We start from the raw sequence: 22414 nt of genomic DNA on the forward strand, positions 1-22414 counted from the left end.
TTCATCACAGAGGCAAGAAAGCCCATGGCCTCTGCTGGCCCACATCCATGGACAGAATCAGTTCTGGGTCTCGCTCTGCAGATCTGCCACAGAGTGGCTTTGGTATGGATGGCCAAAGTCCCTGAACCTTTGTTCTGTCATCTGTAAAACAAGTGCATGTGGGCCTGCTCTGTCCACCTCGTGCCATTCCTAAAGTTCCTCCTAGACCATAACATGCTGTACAAATGGAGGGACTCTGTCACCGGCATGGGAAGCAAACACATCCCGCAGGAGGAAGAGCCTAGCCACTTGCCCCCACTGAACCCCACAACAACACCCTGCTTTGTCAGCAACAGAAAGCCGTCACCACATGTCTGGCTTCTCCTGGGAATCCATCTCCTGCTCCCACAGAGAGACCTCATTTCCCTGCCTCAGCTGGTTTGTCCACTCTGGGTTGTGGATAGCAGGGCTGGAGGATACTCTGGATTTTACACCAGAAGCAGCTTCCCGGGTCTTCACGCGGTTTGTCTGGTGCAGAGACTAACTGCTCAGGATGCAGCGTCTTCCTTCTCCTAAGACAGGATTCTGTCTTTCTGTATACTAAGGCTTCTCCACCAAAGGAAACAATAATGAGAAGTCCACAGTGTAGACATGTCGCTTTCCAACACTTGTCTGTTCCTCAATCCAAACAGCTCGAGGCCCATCTCAGACCCGGGGTCCGCCGGGTTTCCAGCTGAGCACCGTGGGTCTCATGCTGGCTCTCCCCTACCTTCCACGTGATGCGTTTGCTCTGGATGGACCTGGAGGCAGAGGTCTCAGTCAGGGGCGTTCTGTGCTGGCTTCAGGCACGTGGGTCCAGCTGGTAAATGTGAGGGAAGGCTCAGGCCACCAGGGAAAGAAGCCAAATCATGCCCTCTGCTCCGGATCTGGGGTTTCCTGGAAATCAGTGGGATGACCCCGCCTAAGTCTGCTGAGAAGGCTTCCAACGGGAACAATGGTCTAAGAAAAAGTTACCCAACAGCACTTCACTTACTTGTGGAGCGTAAGGAGTAACACGGAGGACATGGGGAGAGGGAGAGGAGAAGGGAGTTGGGGGAAATCGGAGGGGGAGACAAACCACGAGAGACTGTGGACTCTGAGAAACAAACTGAGGGTTTTGGAGGGGAGGAGGTGGGAGGTTGGGTGAGCCTGGTGGTGGGTATTGTGGAGGCCACAGATCACATGGAGCACGGGGTGTGGTGCATAAACAATGAATCTTGGAACACTGAAAAAATAAATTAAATTTAATAAATAAATAAACAAACCCTTAAAAAAAAATAACCCAACAACAGAGCCTGACTTCTGAGCAAATATTGACCTACACAGCTTTTAAATAATTATCTGGGTTCTGTAAACAGAGAGATGGCAGAGCTGCCTTTCCCACTTACACCTGAGTGAATAAGGAATTGGAAGCAAGCCACAGAGTTCAGGGACATAGGATTGGCGTGAAGACCTGGGGGCTGAGTAGTCCTGTGGTCAGGGACATCGCATTGATGGAAAGAGCTTTCGATGGTGCCTTTCAGGACAGAGACTGGCAGGACCAAAGGCTCTCTGGTAGGCATAATGACCCCCCACAGAGGTCCACACCCCAACCTTTGGAATCTGAAGACGTGTTGCACTATGTGGTAAAAGGGACCTTGCAACTGTGATTAAGGTTAAGAACCTCAAAGTGGGGAGAAAATCTTGGATTATGCAGGTGGGTCCCATCACCTGAGCCTTATAAGCAGAGAGCGTCCTACAGCCAGAAGCAGAAAAGACCCAGCCAAAAGGAAGTTAGAGAGACTCGGAGCCTGAGAGGGGCTTGGGGCTCCACTGCTGGCCGGGGTGGGGGCCACACAGAAGATAAGAGGAGAAGCTGAGGTACCCCAGATGCAAAGACCAACCTTGGCTGACAGCCAGTGAGGAAAAGCAGTCCTACAAAGGGAGAACAACCCCGATAAGCTTGGATGCAGTCTTCCCCGGGGCTCCAGAGGGGATGCTATCCTGCCAAACCCCCAGTTTGGGCCTTGTAGGACCGAACATAGAGAGCTCAGGTGGCCTGGGCCTCTGGCCTGCGGAAGCTTGAGATGGTAAATGGGTGTCGTTGTAGCAGAAACTAACGTGGCCTGATTCAGAGTGTCTCCCTTGGGGGTGAAGCCTCTGCGTGAGTATTTGATTATAAAAACCACAGCGTGATCAAGAGTAACCTGAGAAGGACGCAATGAGCCCAGAGCTTGAGGGACAGGCCTGAAGTCAGAAGCTCCTGGGGACAGGCAGGAGGAGGACAAGAGAAGGGTCTGAGACTCGTATATCCCCTAGGCCCCAGGAACAGCAGGAAGGAGGCAGTGACCCCAGCTAGGAGGCCACGGGGCAGCTAGGACCTGGTTCAAGGGGGTGAGCGGAGCCTCTGTGGCTGGACCCCCGGGACCTCCCTGGGGAACAGTCCTCTGCTGTCCCCTAACTTGGGAATGCAGAGTCCCCAGCTGTGGAGGACCCCCCTTCCCTGGGGACACAGGAGCATCACGTGTTCCTCAACCCCATCCCTGACATCCCCCAGAGGCAGGCCCGGTGGTACAGGGCTGTCAGGAACAATGGGAGGCTCTGTTTGAGCAGACCCACGTCTCTGCTGGAGCATGGGGAGTGCAGAGGGGAGGTGGGAACCTCCTCTGTCAGGTAAGACTTTGAGGCTTGGCTATCGTGAGGATTTGGGGTCTGGTATCAGCGGCGGTGGTGCCTGCTGGGGTGGGCTGCAGGCACGGGTGGAGAACTTTCCCCAGGAGAATGTCCACGGCCACCTAGTCAGGGGACTTGGCGGAGCATGAGCAACCAGGGGGGCTGGCCACGCAGGGCTCCTGAGGCAGGACCCAGTGGCCAAAGTCATGCTTTTGACCAGCAACTCCATCTTTGTCGGGGGCTGCACTGCTCTCTAACCAGGGCTGAGCCCCTGACCTGAGGACTAAATCAGGTCACACTACAGCATCCACCAGGCCAAGGGCACAGTAGGTGACAAGGGACGTCATGCTCATGGCAGCAACAGCCCTGGCAGCGGTCACCGTTGGTCCCTGATAGTGAGGACCTTGGCCCTGAGATGACCGGGTCCTCTTCACCCACCTGCCTTCCTGCCTTCCTGCCAATGCCGGCCGCCCACCTGCTTTGTCCAGGGAGTCTCATGGGTGGCCTCTGTGAAGGCCTGGAGACCTGGAGCTGACCTCCCTTCTGTCCCTTAGGAGTAAAAGTTCAGATCTGTGGGAGAAGCAAATGGCCAGTGGTGAAAGAGAAAGAACAGGCTTTGCATCAGGGTCCCCGATGGAACCATCTCCAGCGGGCAGACGCTGCGGAGACGTAGGCAGGTTTGCAGCCCGCCTCTTCCCCGGCCCACCCACGGACACCCCGCAGCCCCCTTCCCAGACATGGCAGCACCAGGACCCGGGCTCTGCTGGAGCTCACTGGGCTGATGCCAGGCGGCCAGCGCTCTTCCCACACTCTGGAAGGATGCAATCCACTCACGGAAACAAGGGAGCCGCTCCCATCCACATTTCCACCCTACATCCCCCTCCTGCTCCAGAGAACAGCCGGCATCTCTCCAGGCTCACAACAAAGGGAGTCGGAGAGAAAAGGTGACCTCGGGAGGTGGGCACGCCTGGGTGGATCCCGACTTGCTCAGCCTGGGACAGACCTCTGGTGGCTGCTGCTGGCAGGACGGGAGACACGGGGGCTACTGCTCACACCACAGTGGGAGGCGGCTCACCAATCAGACACATGGCTAGGCGCCAAGCAAGATGGAAATGCCATCCGTGGGCTGTACCTTCCAAGCAGGGAGACAATTAGATGGTGGCATCAGAGCAAAGACTGCATGGCAGGGGTGAGCTGTGCAGAGTCCAAGCAGATCTTCCAGCAGAAGGAAGACGAGGCCCAGGGCAGGGGCCAGCCTGGCGGGTTTGAGGAGCATCTGGGAGGCATCTGGGAATGAAGGGGGAGACGGTAGGACATGAGGTCGGGAATAAGGGGACCTGATCACATAGAACTTGTAAGCCTGTTACAACTTTGGCCTTTACTTGGTAGAAAATGAGCCCCCGAGGTTCCCAGCAGAGGGGGAGTATTAACAGCATCAGGAAATCAGACCTTCGCGACAGGGAGACCAGGAGGTGCCTCTGAGAAGGGCAGATGGAAAGTGATGGGCCGAGTGCAGCAGAAGGGCCAAGACAAGGATCAGGGAGCGGCCTGGGGGACAGAGAGGACTGAGCTGCAATTAACTGACATGAACACTGTCCCCTCCACACACATTAAGGGCCTAAAGTAGCATGTGCTGTTGACCTAATAACTCCACTTAAAGGAATTTATTGTAAGGGAATAATCATAAACTTGCAGAAATATTACAAATGTGGCTCATTAGAGTGTTACTTACAATGAAAAAATGGAAGCAGCCTACTTACCCAGAAATAGAAGTTGGAACACAGACAGTAGGATCTGTGGTTAACTGGCCAGCCAGCAGCCATTCCCACATCTGCCTGCCCAGCTCCCACTCACTTCCCGGCCTTCCTTTAGCTAGGGATAGCCGGATGACCTGTTTATGACAGAGGAAGCATGAGTAAATGCATGGTCCCGTGTTTCCAGGGTGGATTTCCTTTCCCTTTGTATGTTCAGACATAATAGAGGTGCTCAATGATCTGATTCCTTTGCTATTTTTCCTGCCAGGAACACAAATGTACTGCCTGGAGCTGTGGCAGCCATTCTGGGGCTATGAGGCAACAAGCAAGAAGGGAAATAAAACCCAGCATGCTATGAAAGCTAAAGAGATCCTGGGCCTTTGGTGGAATCAAGGAACATGAGAACAAACTCCAGCCATCACCAACCTCCATACTTCTCTTCAGAGGAGGAAATGAATCTCTGTTGTCAATATAGTTTGCTACTATAGTAGCAAAGTCTCTGTCGTCGGGAGGAAGCCAGCCCAGTCGGGAGGAAGCCAGCCCAGTACTAGGGGCTGGGAAGCTCAGAGAAAATCGGAAAGCATTGTCCCCACAGCTTATTTTTGTCAACAACTGATGTCGGGCTTGGTGCTGAGGCACTGAATCCTCAGACCAGATCCAGAGATGTAGGCCCCGGGGTTCCCCCATCCCCAGACAAGGTGGCTGAGGCTATAGGGTTGACCGTCTGCTCAAGGACAGGGACTGTACAGGAGTGTCTGACTCCAGAGCCCAGCCCAGGCTACACTTCGTCCCCTCAAGTCCTGCTTCCCTGGAAACTCTATAAGATCCCAGCACGTGGAGTCAATTGTGGCCTCTCCACATCCCAACAGGGCAGGGTGGGGAGCTTCTAGAACCTTCCAGTAGATACCAAAGAAAGGGAGCCAGCAGCACTTTGGGCCACTGGACTGCGGAGACATGGCTGGGCTCAGTTGGGAGGGCAGGTAGGTAGGTGGGGTATAACTGAAGACCAACCTCCAGAAATGCAGGGGGTCCCTGGCTGGGGGGGAGCTTGCAAATTGGGACTGAGCTAATTAGACTGTAGGCTCCATGTCCAGAAGTCCATAGTGGGGCCCGATGAACACACAGCCAGTGACCCACGACGAAGAAAAGTGGGTTATGTTGTTAAGGTGACCTCCGAGGACACCCACGAGGGGTCATGTCGTGAAAATTACAGGTAATTTATGGTGCACTCATGAAAGGGAATATCCTCTGGCCATCCAAAAAAATCCTATTTTCAAAGAATATTTTAAGACACAAGAAAATATTTATTCTATCCGCTAGGTTAAAATAAAAACCGAGACTCAACCCTAAGTACCCAACATCATTTCAATTTTGTGACATTTAGAGTGAACACATGTCGAAGATCATGCACACAGTAACAAAGAGAGAAACCAGCAGCCATCCCTTGAGGGGAATCAAGGACCCATTTTGATCTTACCCTTTATATTTTCCTGTATTTCCCAAGTTTCCATAATGAACACAGAGTGCCTTGAAATTAGAAGAAAGTCATTGCGGCACGTGCGGGGGGCTGGGTGGGCTGGCCTCCCCGTCTTAGGCCCTGACCCCTCTCCTCCTGGCCCCTCTTCTCCCTCAGGACTCGCTGGGAAGACAGCCCCGGAGGCATGTCGAGCTGGGTCTCATCCAACTCTCGGTGCTCTGATGTTCCACACGACATCACTGCCACTTAGCAACCCGTCCCCGAGCTCGGCCTCTCTGTCCTCGCAGGCTGTGGGACACACGGTGTCCACCTGCCGACAGTTTACTGGGCGGAACTGCTGGCATGGGGCCCATCGCTTTGGTACATGCGTCCCGCGTTCTGGAATTCGGTAGCTACGCCTTGGGGCCTGGCGCTTCAGAGAACGATTTTAATTGAAACGCTAATGATGGAATTTCTGCTCCCCAGCAATGGTACGGTATGTGCGCTGTGAACCCTGTGTCCCTAGGCTGGGAGCTGGGCCCCAGGACAAGACAGGACACAAATCCCTCCTAATGAAGGCTGAGCCCTGCCTGAGGCTCTGATACCCACACTTACGGGCAGACCCCGAGCTTGCTGGCAGGATGAAGGCTGTCTTCACGGTGCCTCGCTCTGGACACTCTGGCCACCGTGGTCATGATGGCTGCACCAGAGTGACTCCCCAAATTCTAATACCGCTGAGGAATCCACTCTCCATGGCAACCTGGTGCCATCAGCCCACCTGGAAACTCCCACTGGGCAGGACAAGGGCACTGAAAGCCCCTTTCTAGCTACAGGAGGCTTTAACAGATGTGACCTGCACTGAGATCAAACAGCTGCATAAGGCCCTTTGTGCACATGAGGTGTGTGACGCTGTGTGCCAGCTGGGGACAGGGTCGAGCGTTCATGCATTCATTCAGCAAACACCTGATGCAGGCTCCTGGGGCCCTGGACCGGCTGTTGGGTGACTGCAGGAGCAGGAAACAGTCATGGCTGGGCTCCCACCACTAGACCCTAGAACCCGGCCCCACAAGGGCTCACAACTAGCCCCTCTGATTCTTCACGGTCTACAGGCTCCTTTGTTCCCACTTTCTGGGGTCCCTGCTCAGCCCCCGTGGGAGCATGGCCGCAGCAAGAAGGCTTCTCTCCCTCCTGATGTGAAAAGTTCCTGGGGGAACCGTCACACAGCCGAAAGTCATGAAGGAGAGGTACTCATGCACCAGGCCCACCTGCACGCTGACTGAGGGGACTTTGACTCAGGGGCTCGTCTTCACTGATGACTAGATGTGTGGCCCTGGACACGTCCCTTCTCTGAGTCTCAGTTTATCACCTGTAAAATGTTAGGACTGTGCCACATGATGGACAGACACTCAGTCCCTTCCAGCCCTGCCCCTGGGATGGCAGGTGGCAGCGGCTCCCTCCCACGTGTCCAAGGAAGCCAGGCACCGAGAACCGTGTGCGAGATTTATCTCCCCAGCAGAATCCCTTTTAATTCCTCTATGAAGATGAGTGGCTGTGCGCATTCCAGGCTGCACCGCCTGTCCCATCCATCAGCGGGGCCGAGCGGCGCCAGGAAGACCCAGCACTAATTCATGCGCGGGGAACTTTGGGCCACCACTCCCCGTGGGGATCCATCACGGCCCGTCAGAGCTCCTCACGCTGCAAGCACAGCCCCAAGCGTGGGCGGCCCCGTGATGAACAGCATGCAGACCCCACCGCGCCCCGGCACACCGGGTAGCTGGGCACCGGGCACCACCATCAGGGGCCCCTGGGAACTGGGTGCTGCAGTCAAACCGCTTCTCCCAGGTGGCCTGTCCCACCTGTGGCTCCCCAGCTGTCCCCGACACTGGGTTGGAGCTCCTCCAGGTCAGGGCTGTGGACTCAGGGTCCGGCACAGAGTCGGCACGAGGGGGCTCAGCCCTGCACATCCGTGGAGCAGTCAGAAACAGGATAGGAGGCAGAAGAGGAGGATGGAGAGGAGGGGGTGAGGTGACGGCCGTGGGTCTGCCCAGGCATCAGAAGGACTTTACTTCCAAGCAAATGGGAAGCCACCGGGCACTGCTGAGGAAGGCGGCGATCTGACACACGTTTCAGGGATCAGCTGGGCAGCCAGCGAGACAGCGCCCCAGAATTCCTCACGTGAGGGGCAGGTGGCGGGGACCCGGGAGGTAGAACTACCTTCGGGAGCGGGTGTTGGCCTGACTTGCTGCAAGACTGGCCACCGAGTACGGGAGAAAAGGACCCGGGAGGACGCTGGGTGCAGACGGAGGAGGAAGCGGTCATTTGCGCAGAGGAGCAGCTGAGCAGGGAGAGTGCAGGAGAACAGCAGGCAGGAGGGCGGTGCTCTGCCCCCGACGCTGCTTGGAAATGCTGCCACAGTGAGAAGAAGAACCAAGAGTCAAGAGTGATCTGACACGTCTAGTGTCGGAGGCGGGGTGTGCTGGAAGTCTGATTAGAGTGGGGGACAGGAAGGGAAGGCAGGCACTCGATCTGGACCGCGAGGCAGAGAATGGGCTCAGCTGGGAGATTCGGGGCCGGGGTGCTCTTTCTCTAGTGGGAAGGGCCGGCGGCAGCAGTGGATTAGAGGGGACACCAGGGGACCAGAAGGAAGATGGGACGGCAAGAGCACGGCAGGGAGGAGGCGAGAAAGGATGAGGCTGGGATTTAGGGGCAGGGCAAGACGCTGGCCTCGGTGGGCACGTGGAGCCTGGAGGGATGGGTGGCGATGAGGGGAGCGTAGGCAGGTGAGGACAAGCAGCTGCTCACAGAAGTCCCCCCTGGTGGGTGCTCATGGGAGATGGGGGTGTCCATGACTGGTGGGGGCTAGTCGAGGTCTGCGGGATCTACAGGGGAAGAGCGGTCTGGAGCACCCCAGGAGTGCATGAAGTACAACAGGCCACGAGCACAGAAGAGGGGGCACCGGGCCAGTGGGCATGAACCTCGGCGCAGGCATGGGGTAGGTGCCCTCCTCCGGCCGCAGGGGTCCTGCCGGTGAAGGCTTGCAGAGCGGAGCGGCTGGGCGTGACCCGGACCGAGGAAGCTATTGCAGGAAAGCACAATGACGTGGAGGGTATGGAAGAAGGGCGTGTGTGTGCAGAGGAGGGCATGCACGTGCAGAGACGGTGTGCACGTGCACGACAAAGGCTGGGAAGGAGGATGGGTGGGCATGGGCAGGGGCAGAGCCTCAGGCTGGAAGAATCAGTGCCGTGGGTCCCGCAGAGCCGGAGGTGGTTGGCACCGGGGAGAGCGGATCCAGCAGCCAGAGAGGAGCGTGCAGCTGGATGGGACAACGCTTCAGCCTCACCTGCTGGGTCTGGGGCGGTCGAGGAACGCCCTGCAGTGTTGTGGCAGCCACACACCACGGAGGAAGGACCGAAACTCAGTGCCTCAGAGCAGCGAGTCCTTACTTCCTCCCACGGGGCTCGCCGCACCCCCTGAGACATTCGGTACCCGCGTCACAGTGCCATGGGAGCCGGCACCTGCCATGGCTCGCTCGCGTGGCGGGCAGCTGGGGCCCAGCCCATGCTGAGTGATGCGCCCACACTGGGCCTTTCCACGCGCTCGGGCTTCTCACAGCTGGGTGGCCGGGTTCTGAGAGGAAACACCGGAACATCTGTGCCCCCTAAATCCATACATTGAAGCCCCAACCCCCAAGATGATGATCCTAGGAGGTAGGCCCCTTGGAGGCAACTGGACTCAGATGAGGTCATGCAGGGGGGACCCCAAGATGAGACCTTCTGTCATCATCTGCCCATCACCTCTCTGTCCCACACCCCTGATACGCCTGGACACTGAGGGCTGCGTCCCTCCCGGATGCAGGAGTGGGACCGTCCCCTGCCTCTGTGACTTGGCACACAAATTAGCTTCTGTGAGGACCTGGACCTGCCCCAAGAGCCAGAGTCAGAGAGAGGAAAACACAGACCTAATTCACTTCAACACCTGCCTGCTGTTTGCTCGGCACAGGAGGGGTGGGGGTGGGGCTTCAGGGAGGGGTGGGTGCACCTTCCAGGACAGCCAGAGTCTCCTTCTCTTGTCAGGAGCTGGCAGCAATGAAAGCTGAGGTTGCAGACAAGGTGGGCAAGTATCACAGAGGAGAACCCCCGGAACAGACAGATTGTGTCCCCACTTTATAGGAGAGAAAACTGAGGGTCAGGGGAGTGAGTGTCCCATCTAGGAGCACAGACACTTCACCAAGGTGAAGCCAACCAATTCGGGGTCTTCCCAGTTCCCTCTGGTGGGCACTGGTCTTTCTGGTTGGCCTCTAACTGGGCTTTTGAAGGCATCCCAGGGAACGGGCATGAGGGACAGGGTGTGAAGACCCTGTCCTCTGTTCACCACCCTTTCCCAGACAGCACATTCCAGAATCTTCTCCCATTGGCCCAGCCACCTGCTGGGGCAGCTCTCTTTTCCGACTCTGTCGGAAAGGTGTTGGGTTTCCCTGGCCCAAAAGCAGGAAAGCAGGGCTGGGGCTGGTTTCTGTGCTGGGTGCCAAGCCCGCAGCCCTCTATGAGCCATGTGACCTCTGAGGCGGGCCAGGCAGCCCTCCAGGCTCTCTGCTGGCTGTCCCTAAGCTCTAAGTCTTCCTGGAGGATCTGCCACAGCCTCTCAGGGACAGCCCCCTTCCCCACGTCCCTGGGCAGAGGATAGCATCGGTGCATTTCAACAGACAGGTCCCTAGACAAGGAGCTGTGAGCTCCATGGGCAGTGGGGCAGGGGCAGGAAGGCCCAGCACACCCCCAACCTCAGCCGGGGACCTTAGAGGAGTGGAAATCACACCTCGAGGAGCTCCCCTGGCTTGAGGCAAGAGGTCTGGGCAGGCGTCCTCCTGCAAGCATCAGGCCATCCTCCGAGGTATTTCTGGCCTCTGGCACAAGGCCAGGGGCTCCTAGAGCCCAGGGAGGCCGTTAGAAGCAAAGCACGCAGAAGCCAGGGGTGCCTGCACAAAGCTGGCAAAGGGATCCGAGGGCCCCAGAAGAGCCCCAAGTGTCTGTTGGAGGCCAGCCAAGAGGGCTCTGCCTTGCCTGCCCTGGCCCCCTGACCTGGTCTTCCATACAGACCTGTTCTCCAGGGGTCTTTGGTTAGTGAGGGTCCCAGAAAAGGAAGGAAATCGCTGCTCTGTCCCTGTGTCTGTTGGCAGGTCAGGACACACCCCCACACCCCCACACAAGGGGAAGGACCCATCCATGCTCGCCCTGCGAGGCAGAGACCAAGGCTCAGACAGGCACCAGGTGTCCTCAGACCTAATCCCAGCCACTTCCTTCTCCGCCTCCCACTTCATCGCCCACACCGGGCCCGGTTAGGAACCCAAAACATGAGTGAGCTCGCAAACCCACTCTTTATTCTTATCACAATCCGTTCCACAAATGGTACCAGATGCTGACTCCGTGCAAGGTGTGAAGACAGCATGGGAGGCACAGAGGAACTGCTGGGTAAAGAAAAAATTGGATTTTTAAAAACATTTCTTAATATTTGCTCTTGGCTCAAGAAGTAGCATGCTGAGCCGAACGCTTGTCATGCTGTAATTGTACTGAGCCAGAACCGGACCAGAACATCAGCCCCATCCATGAACTGAATGGGCTTGCAGCCAACGGCCCTCCCGGACCCTCTAGTGACAGCTGGAGTTGAGACGGAGTCCCCTTGACTCACAGTTCTTGGAAAGGGTCCGGCATCCAGGGGTTGATGCTGGGGGCAGGCACACACTATTTGAGGCTTTATACAAAGCAGGGGATTCAAAATACATCACTTTACGTGCACATAATAAAAGGCAATGATCACATTAAATCTTACCTGGGGCCGGGCGCTGCCCCCAGCATCTGTCTGCCTGCGAGCCCTTGAGGACGTGTCAGAGGGGTCGGACGCCAGGGCAGGAGGCCCCCGGCACCGCCAGAAAGGAGGGACCAATGAAACATTCCCCTAAAAGCCAGACTTAGCCGGGGGGCCGGAGCCACGGGGAGACGGATGGGGAGCGAGATCTGCGTCCAAGTCAAGTGGCTCCGTGAAGCCCAGGCTTGTCCTGAAGGGTCACACGGTGGTCAAACAGCCCTACTTGGGCACTGATTTACCGGGTTTCATCAAAGCTGGCCGACCATGAAAGACACTGTCTGTATTGATTTCAGTTCCATAAAGAGAGATAAAACCGAGGCCTACATTTACAGGCTCCTAAAACAGGATTACAGACAGGTGACATTTCCTGAGCACCTACTAGCTACGAGTGCTTGCGTCATTTCACTTTGAGCTCCCAGCCACCGAGAAACGGGATCATCTCCGTTTTACCAAAAACGAAACCGAGACTCAAAATGAAACAAACACAGTTACTATCTGAACTCGGGTTTTGCCCTCTGTCTTGCGAGCGCAGGCTCTCCCATCACCGCGCAGAGGATCCTGACTCGGCAGGCGGGTGCCCCGGCCCGGCGTGGTCCTCATGTGCCCCGTTTCAAAGTGCTCCCCAGGAGAGATGCGTGTGCCTTCGACCCATCCGTTCAATAAATACCGCTGAGCACCTACTGTGTGCTATGCCTCCGGCCAGGGTCTGGAGGGTAGACTGACAGACAGGACAGACAGTTGTCCTCGTGAAGCTCACGTGCAAAATTCATGCCACCTGACCTCCCAGTGGGTCCCTCTGCTGGAACCCTTCAGCATGTCCCTCAGTTCAGGTCTATACGTCACTGAACACGTACAGGCCCCGACCGTGTGTCAGACACTGGAGTGGACGCGGGTAAAATAACGGTGAGGCCGGGCTCTGTCCCGATGCGCACCAGCTGGTGTGCTGGCTCGGCTTGTGTCCCGCGGCCGCCCGTGGGGAGCACGCTAGTAGGACTGGGGGCTCCGGGTGAGTCTTCCATACAGGTGGCTGTTGCCAGGAGGAGGACTCCCGCGTCCACGCTCTGGAAGAGGGACAGAGCAAAGAACATTGCCCTCAGGCCAAGCAGCAAGCTGGCCCCGAAGTCACGCACGAGAATAGCGCGGCGCGGCTTGTCAAGGATGTCGGGGGCCAGGCACCCTGCTCACGCTTCACACTTCTGCCCGCGCCAGGGACCCTGTTAGCACGACTGAGTCACCTCGCGGGTGCTTGTGATGAGCTTATCATAGCGCTCCCCCTGAGCCCACGCTGCCGAGTCCCTGCCCACAGCCCACAGCCCACAGCCCGGGCCCCGCGGCTCCCACGATGCAGGCTCAGGCCAGGGACCACCTGGCTGACTCTCGGTGACTCTGGGCTGCACAGAAATCTGAACGGGGCTGCCTTACTCCAAGAGAGAAAAGTTACCCTTCCGGGGCCTCTGGTGACGATCAGTGGCATTTTCTGACCAGCAGTAACCTCCAGTAACAGAAATGTCAGCCTGTGACGTGCGTTACATCCTCCTCATTTCTGTGAGCTGAGACCCAGCAGGAAGGGGAGACCGCGTGACCCCAGCACCGGGTCATCCTCCCCTCCCCCAGCAGGAGACACTTCCCCCTCTCTGTGCAGAGGGGGGCACCTGCACAGGCCTCCTTCTTGACACTTGAGCCTGGACCTCGTCAGGTCGCAGTCCAGCCACGCTCAAGGTCCAACAGCTGTTGGCCTGAGTTAGAGGCGAGGCTCCCAGTGCGGAGGAGGGAGCTGCCCGGCGCGTCCTATCTGCTGACTGCTGTCTGGTCGCTCCACGTTTCCCTCGTCTGGTTCTGGCATTCGTGAGCGAAGTGTGGTGGCCAGAGACTGCATCAGCAACCGGGCAGAGACGCTCCTCCACTCCCAGGCTCACCAGCAGGTGCAAGGACCACGGGGCTGAGCCCTCCCTGCTTCCCAGGGTCTCGCTCCTCCCCGCTCCCCGCCGTCTGAGAGGGACTAAGGGATTAGCAGCAAGGGACCAAGGGCACCTCTGTTGTCTCCCCAGCTCTGTCATGTCCCTGCGCCTCTCACCCGCACAAGGCCAGGTCAGGGAGAATGGTCGATTCGCCCAAGGCTGCAGCTGTCACTGTCCCATACGTCCCTGCACAAACACTCGGCTCAAGGTTCTGGACACGTCACCCCACTCAGCTCTTCCTGGAAGCCAGGATGAGGCACGATGGGTGCCCTGTTCTACACATCGGTAAACTGAGGCTCAGGGAACAGTCTGGACCTCTGCAGGGCCACACGGCCAGTGATTTGGGGCATCAAGATTGAAATGTGGTCTCAGGGGCTCTACATCTCGGATTCTTAAACAGCCTCCTATCGCATCCTCCTTTCCATGATGACAATAGATACCTGGAGCCTCTAACTCAGGCATTCCCCCGTCTGACCTTACCCCACCCTGCAAGGCGGGTGCCATTGCATTTCACGAGGAGGAGGTCAGGAACAGCCTGGAGGGGACTGGATCCCGCCAGCCGTAGAAAGGTGAACACCGCAGGGTCTGTGCAGCGAGCGCGTCCTATTCCCCGGCCATTCTGGTGCGGCGTTAAATTCACACGGAGCCCTGGTGCTCAGAGTGTTTCACTAGCTTGCAGCGACCCCGGACCTGGACGGGGCTGAGTGGAAGCCTCGGATGCCCTCTTAGACATGGGGAACATCTCATCTCCCTGAGTCTCAGGCCATTCTGCATGACGTGAGGACAATAACCCTCTCTCAATGTGGAAGTAAACTTAGGAACATAAAGTGGACGTTATACGCACAGAGACCGGCAGGACACAGGCCCTCCGGAAACACAGCTCTTACCTTCGAATCCAAAAAGCAGAAAAGTCCAGTTTATTCAGAGAAATAAAGAATCTAGAAATCCCAGTCAACTTGCTGCAAAATTCACCTCCCTTGCCATAAGAAAAGGGAACTGTTGTTTCCAGAACTGTGGTTCAGAAAACATCCTACAAAACAGCGCCCTGAGGGCGTGCGTCTTCATGAGGCTGGGCCCAGGCCTTAGGGCAACCAAGCCACAGGACACTCAGGGACCAGGTTCCAGCCAGGGCCTGGGGCTGGCTCCATAGGACTCGGAGCCCATCAGAAACCCAGACCCAAGCTGGAGACCTCTAGGGGAGGCCAAGCCAACAGTGCCGCTCAGGTCAAGGGAGACAGGCAGGACACTGACAGCTGGGCAGATGCCAGCCACAGGGACTTTCAGAGCCTGGACTGCATCCCACACCTGAAGGAAGTGGCCACTGTCCCCCACCGTGACCAGGCAGTGGCTCTGTGGCCTCTAACGTCTGAGCGGGCCCCAGCCCCGCCAATCTCCAGTCTTGAATCTCAACCAAATCAGGCAGATACCAGGCCCCAGGCAGACCTGGGAAGCCGTCAGGCCAACCCTACAGGCTGGTGGCGAGAGCCCGAGATCAGAGTGGGGCACAAAACTCAGTATGACATCGGGGTCACCTGGAGGTCACCCCAAATCGCAGATGTTGGGATCTTCCAAAAGGGGAATGCAGGTCGAATGGGACAAAGCCCCACCCTGCTCTGTTACTGGGGAATAAGAGCTGCACATGGCCTCCAGCCCCGGTGTGGGGAGGGACTCAGTTATAATGCAGCCATTACCCGAAAAGCTCCCCTGCATTAAATAATTATATATAAAGTTGGTGGAGACTAATGTCCGTAATAAGTCTACTCCTATTTTTAGTATTGTTATGTTACAAGATACATCAAACATGCAAGTCTCATGCAAGACGAAGTGTATGAGCATCACTTAAGAAGTCATCATTTCCGGCATAGTCCATGCCCGCCCCCCCCCCCCACGCAAGGAGCTCTCCTGGTTATAATCCCTTCCCAACCTCCAAGAGGCGCTCGCCAGACTAAATTTTGGATTACTCCCTCCCTTTTCCTCGCCTGGTTTTCTACGTTTGTATGTATTCCTACAGGGTATGCCATTTTAGTTTTCGAGGCTTCAGACGTAATGAACAGACGGCACTTGTACGTTCTTCCGACTCGCGTCTATGCCCCGTGTTTGTTCTCAGTTATCCGTGCTTAAGGAGGCAGCATGCTCTCATCACTTCCACCCTCGACGTCACACACTCCTCCTGTTAATGGGGCATTCGGTTTTCCTTTCTTTCTATTACAAACAAGACTGCTGTCAGCATTCGTGCGTCCTGGAGCTTCTCTGGGGTTAAGTTTACGGACGTGGGATTGCTGGTTGGTAAGGCAGGTGCACCTTCAAACATGGATTTGAAGGCAAACTGTTTAGCATGGTGCTTCTACAAGTCTGTACTCACACCATCAATGAATAAGAACTCCTGCCGTTTCATGGCCTCCCCATTTCAGGCCGCTGTTATCTGTATTAGTCAGGGTCCCAGCAAAAAGCAGGTTGTTTCTTGACGAGGAATCAGCCAGCAGACTTCTTTCCAAAGAGCAGGTGGGGGTGAGACGGGACGGAGGTGGTGAGGAACCCAGGGAGCAGGGGCAGGAGGCTGGCTCCACCCCTCCAGGGACACCTGGAGTGAGGGCACAGGAGCTCTGGGCGTGGAGAGGCAGCTACCAGCAGGAAGGGAGCTGAGATGCACCCTCTCCCCGCCTCCAACCTGTGTCAGCCAGAAGCCAGCTACGTGTGACCACAAGAATGAGCCCAAAAGGGCGCAGAGTCAGGCAGGAAGATGGGCATTCCGTCTTACTTAGATATTTGAACCTATCTGTTAGGGATGAGATGGTTTCTCATTTGGACTTTAATTCACATTTCCACAGTGAGGAATAAGCATGGGCATCTTTTCAGAAATCTTATTAGAAATTCAGGAGTCTCTTTCTAGGAAATGCCTATTTACCACATATGTGCACTTTTCTTATTAATTTATAGGGTTCCTTTCAGTCTTCCAGGCACTAATCCTTGTTCAGTTAACTACCCGTTAACTGAGTATCTTCTACATAAGTATCTTCTCCAGTTGGCCTGTGTCTTTTGCCCTTTTGATGATACTCTGGATAAATAAAAGTACTTAGATCTTCATACTGTCCATTTTATCATTCTTACACTTGGTAATTTATGGTGTGTTTCCATTTGTTTTATTGGTTCATACATTCATACCTTCATGTTCTGACAAAATTCTTAAAGCCTTTTAAACATTTTTTCACTCTAAGTGCTTGATTTCCAACATGTATTCTTTCTGTGAATGTCATGAAGGGGCGAACATCGGATTTCATCTTTACACAAGAATAAGCAATTATTGCAGCATTATTGACTCATTGACTGATTGATTGATTAGCTCTTCGTTTCTCCACTGATCAGAAAATGCCACCTCTGAGATATTCCATTTGTCCTCTAATATATCCTGTCTACTGCTGTGATAAGACCATATTGTCTTCATTTCTATGGTTTCATAGTAAATCTTCATATCAGAAATGGTAAGCTCCCACATCCGTATTTCTCCTTCAGGCGCATTTCATGTAAATTTTGAAATCATGCGTCAGTTTCCACATAGCACTCTACCGGGGCATGACTGAAATTGCACTGCCTCTGTAGATCAATTTGGAGATAACTGACCTATTTATAATCTTGCCTTGTCCTAGACATAAAAATGCAATGTACCCTAATTTGAGGATTTTAAAGATGTCTTAACAGAGTTATATAATTTTTAGTTCAAGATCTTGTATATCTTTCATCAGATTTATTCTTAGTTTCCTTCTATTGTCATTGTTATTTGTAAATTTTATTTAAGTCTTTAGCCGATTACTGATGGTGTACAGAAATGCAATTGACCTATATATTGACCTTATATCCAGCACTCTTACTAAACACTCCAACTAACTTCAGTAATTTGTCTTTACATTCTTTAAGATTTTTCTTTCTTAAGGATTTTTTTTATTTTTTGAGAGAAAGAGAGCATGCACAAGAAGGGGGGAGGGGCAGAGGACTATTTCAGCTTTTTCTAAAACAAGTGTATCATTCTGCACCTAATGACAGTTTTATTTAGTTCTTCTAATCTCTATATTTTTATTTTTCTTGTTTTATTGCAGTGTTTAGCTCCTCAATACATTATTGAATAGGAGTGAGGATAGTGGGCATTCTTGGCCAGGCAAAATGCTTTACCTGTTTTTGTCATTGAGTATGATGTTGGCTAAATTTTTTAGAAATTGCATCACTGATCTGGAGGTGGAGTAAAATGAGTTTCTATCATAATACAGCATTGAATTTAAGGAAATGCTTCCCCTAAATTTATTGAGCTGAACATATCTTTTTTTTCTTTAAGCTATTAATGTGGAAAAAGTAAATTCATTCATTTTCTATTTTTGTTTTCTGGAATAAAACCAATTTAGTCACAATAGATTATCTGTTTTCTACCTTGCTGCTGTATTTGGTTAGCATATTTTTAGGAATTTTGCATTCATGTTCATGTTTGAGAGTAGCCTGTAATTTTCCTTTCTCAAGCTGTCCTTGTTTTGATATCAAGATTATATACTTCTCATATGTTGATTTTGTAAAACTATTCTCTGAAAATTTTACATAAAAAGAAAATTATCTATTCCTTGAATAGCAAAACCTGAATGTAAAACTTTCTGGGTCTGATGTGCTCTTTACAGGAAGATAACTAAATTAAATGTCCTTAATGGTTATAGAAATATTCGGATTCTTCTTCAGTTTGGGGAATTTATACCTCCCGAAGTTTTTGTCCATTTTGTCCAAGTTTTCAAATTTACTGGCTTAAATTTGCTCATAATGTTTGAACTTATGATCTTTTTTGTCTATGTGACATCTATGCTCTCCATGATACATTAGAGAATAAAGTGAGTCAAAAAGCAGCCCGTAAAATATACCAAATTACACACCAAAAAAATGTAGGAGTCGTTACTGCTGGAATAACTACTTCTGAATTATTAATGATTTTTGTGTTCTTCTTATACTTTTCTATATTTTCCAATTTTCCATAATGAACACGAATTGCTTTTCAAACCAGAGCAAAAATAAATATCATTTGTCTCAAAACAAGAAAAAAAGACCAAAATATTTAAGAAAAGTAAAGTTGGTCTATCGTGAAACAGCATGTGCTCAGCCTTCGTCTCTGTCTTTTGAACTCTCCCCCACAGACCATACCCCATCCTCCAGTCTGTCCTCTTCCTTCTCCATTCCCCTGGGTCCCAGAATGACCGAGGGAAAGCTGACCTGAGCAAAGGAACCACTTCCTTTGTGACCTCACATCTCGCTGATGGCCAGAGGTGCCCTCGGGGCTAATTCTTCCCCTGATCCTGCGTCCAATCTCAAGAAAGCTCCAAACCCAGCATGTTTATTCTCAGATAATAGAAAGTTTTCCAGCCACTTTTGGTCACAAAAACCTGTCACTTCAGTAATTAAAGTGTCCATTAGGATCTAACAAACAAAACTCCAAGCATCCTTTAAGGTTAAAAGTCCCCACCCCCAGCTAAGGCCAATTCGATGCCTTCCGACTTCACAGCTCTCTGGGCAGGAAGGCAGGCAGGACGGCCGGGAGCCTCCTGATGTCCTGCACTAAGGTCAGCAGCCCTTGGTCTCTTCCAGTCACGGACACCCTCAGATGATCACAGCAGTTCCCACCACTGAGACTCACTGTGGGTCCTTTCAATGTCCCCAAGGGAACAAGTGCCTTTGGGTTTCATGTAAAGTGCCTGGTTCAGAAGATGCATTTCCCCCCATCTGGCCACTTGTGTTTACTCCCCCATCCCTGAAAACCTGGCTGATCACCCCATCTGGGGTCTCCCTGCGTCTGTGGAAGGACAGACATGGCCAGGATTTTAAGTGCCTCCAGGCTGGCTCTCTCCGCAGCATCTATCCACATCTGGTCTAGAAGAAACACTGAGACTTTTCCCGTTGGTGGTGGTAGTTCACCTGCCTCTAAGGTTGGGGAAGGGGCAGATGCCAAGCTCTCTCAATGGCCAACTGGACGCCTCCTCACCACATTCAAAGTGAAGATGAAGACCCCTGTCGCCCCACTCTCATGGGGTCGGACCCGTCACTGACAGCTTCTGGGTGACTTTAGATATTTAAACCCCAACTTGTCCGAAACCGAACTTCTACTGTTCCCGGCAAACTGGCTCCATCGATGCCCGTCCCTACCTCGGCTGACCGCAACACCTTCTCAGGTTAATTTGGAGCGGGGGTGGGGGGGGTGGGGGGGGTGGGGGGGGTGCCCTTGACACTTCTCTGTCCCTTACAATCTCACCCAGTAGGAAAGCCCATCTTCCAACTGCGTCCAGAGTTCCGTCACGCCTCCCAACCGGGGGCGGCCACCTGGTCTTCCAGTTTCTCCTTCTTCCACACCCTGTGTTCATACCCGGAGCTCGGCAACCCCCGCCAGGGCACTGAAGAGGGCTCAAACGTGGTACCGCTCCCCATGCAAACGGGAAAACAGACAAACCCTAAATGGCCTCTAAGCTCTCCCTATAGGACCCCCATTGGCTGTCTGACCTCACCGTCTCTGGAACGTCCAACTCCATCTTGCTCCCTGCTCCTTCCTGACTTTGCCAAACCTACTCCCATCTGGGGGGATGTGAACACAATGTTCTCTGCCTGGGACAGGCTCCTGCGGCGGCTGCTGGGCCAAATCTCTGCACCTGTCCTTCCCATTAGCACCTTCTCAGGAAATCCTACTCTGCCCACCCTGCTTGGTCACCGTCTCCTCGTCCCTCCCCACAGACACACAGGCGCACACCCCGGGCATGCGCGCACACGCGCGCGCGCACACACACACACCGTGGGCCTGTATCCCCCCACACCACAAGCCCCTGGGGGTCCCCAGGCCTTCCGGGATCACCGGTGCTTCAAGGACGGGCTAGTCCAGAGTGCGACCAGGAACCCCCGCCTCCTCTGCGGGAGCGATCGGCAGGGACGTCCGTGTCACCGCGGGTCCAGCCCCTTCCGGGACTCCCAGGCGCCCCCGCCCAGGACAGCTGCAGAGCGGGGAGCGGCGGAGGCCGCTGGCTCCCCGCTCGGATGGCAGCCACGTGGACAAGAGCTCCAGGCCACCGCCTGCGTCCCCACCCCCGGCGGCCCCTCTCCGTCTCCGGCTTGCGGCCATCCGAGGGCACTAGACGGGGCCTGGCCCCCGGGGCCGCCGTGAGGAGCCCCACGACGGCCGTCCGCGCCGACGGTCCTCCGCACGCGCGGGCGGCTCCGGCCGGTGGAAGCGTGTCTCGGAGGACCCGGGGACAGTTTCCGTACAACGACAGGAAAGCGGGACGCGGCCACCGGCGTCAGGGCCGGGCCCCAACCCGCCTCCGGCCTCCTGGCCCGCAGCGGGCCCCGGAGCCCCGAAGCCGCGTCCGATCTCCGTGGGAGTCGGAACTCCGGGAACCGACGGCGGAGCCAGTCCCGTGCCCCCGGGCCCGACGCGGGCGCTGCACTGCGGGTAAGGCGGGGCCGCCCGGCGGCCTCCGGGGTGCAGGCTCCTTCCTCGGCGGCCGGCGCCCGGCGGGCAGGCGGAGCAGCCGACCGAGCCGCGCCGCGGACTCTCCCCAGCCGGGCTTCGGGACAGCGGGCGCCGCGGCGCGGGTCGAGCGTGGCGCAGTCCGCCGGCTCCGAACGCGGCCGCGCCGCCCCCAGACGCGGAGCAGGACCCCGATTCCGGCCTCGGGCTGGCGGCCCGGGACCTCCTCGTCGTTCGGTCCCGTTTGCTTGGACCGACCCCGTCACGCTCCGCGGCGACGAAGCAGCCCGCCCGCGACCCCGCGCCGGAAACTCGGCGGCGCCGGAAACGCGCCAGATCCCGCCCGCGGCGCCCGCTTCTGGGTGGCGTCAGCGGCGGCCCCGGCGGTCAGGGCTGCGACCCTGCTTGCCTCGTCCGGTCTGGAAGGGCAGCCCGCAGGCCTGCGAGCGCGGCCTTGTGTGGACATCGGACAGTACAGATGTAACCAAGTCAGCATGACGTCACGCCGGCTTCGGTAGACCCTGACGCAGTAACTCTTCTGAGGGGAAGTTCCGTCTGTGGGTGAGCGTCTGCCTGGCTGAGAAGTCATGCATCCACCAGCGGGCAAGCGATTGGCTGAGAACAGGCCGCGCAACCCCAGCTGGCACGGGATTGGCTGAGAACAGGCCGCGCAATCCCAGCTGGCACGGGATTGGCTGAGAACAGGCCGCGCAACCCCAGCTGGCACGGGATTGGCTGGGAGCAGGCCGCGCATCCCCAGCTGGCATCTGGTTGGCCGAGTGGCTCGCAGGCACCTGCTGCCTATGCAGGCGCAGGACAAGCGCTGCTTCCTGGGAGGATCGTGGTTTGTGACGCGAATGGACAAAACAGGCAGCGCCTGGGCGGGGGAGCTCCAGACCCCAAGGAAGCCGCAGAAACCGGGAGCCGTGCGCACCCCCGCCCACGTCCATCGAGGAAGCGCAGGCTGGGCTGGGGGGTGTGAGCTCGCGATGTCATCCGGGATCCGTGCAGAACCTTCCAGAACAGCAGCGCCGGCCGCGGCCGGCAGAGCGATCCGGGGAGGGGCTGCGCACCCACACCCCTGTGTGCGCGTGCGCTGTCCCTGTCCCAGGCTGTGACTCCGATGACCGGGACGCGTGCTGGGGAGGCCGAAGGGCGCCCGGGAACAAACCGCGGGCGGGGGGCGAGGCGGGAGCCCCCTGCCTCCTGTGCCCTTCCCAGCGCGGCTTCCGGCGTGCTCCCCTCG

This window comes from Lontra canadensis, unplaced genomic scaffold (genome assembly GCF_010015895.1).
Source record: "Lontra canadensis isolate GAN:19392208 unplaced genomic scaffold, GSC_riverotter_1.0 scaffold25, whole genome shotgun sequence".
Taxonomy (NCBI): Eukaryota; Metazoa; Chordata; class Mammalia; order Carnivora; family Mustelidae; genus Lontra; species Lontra canadensis.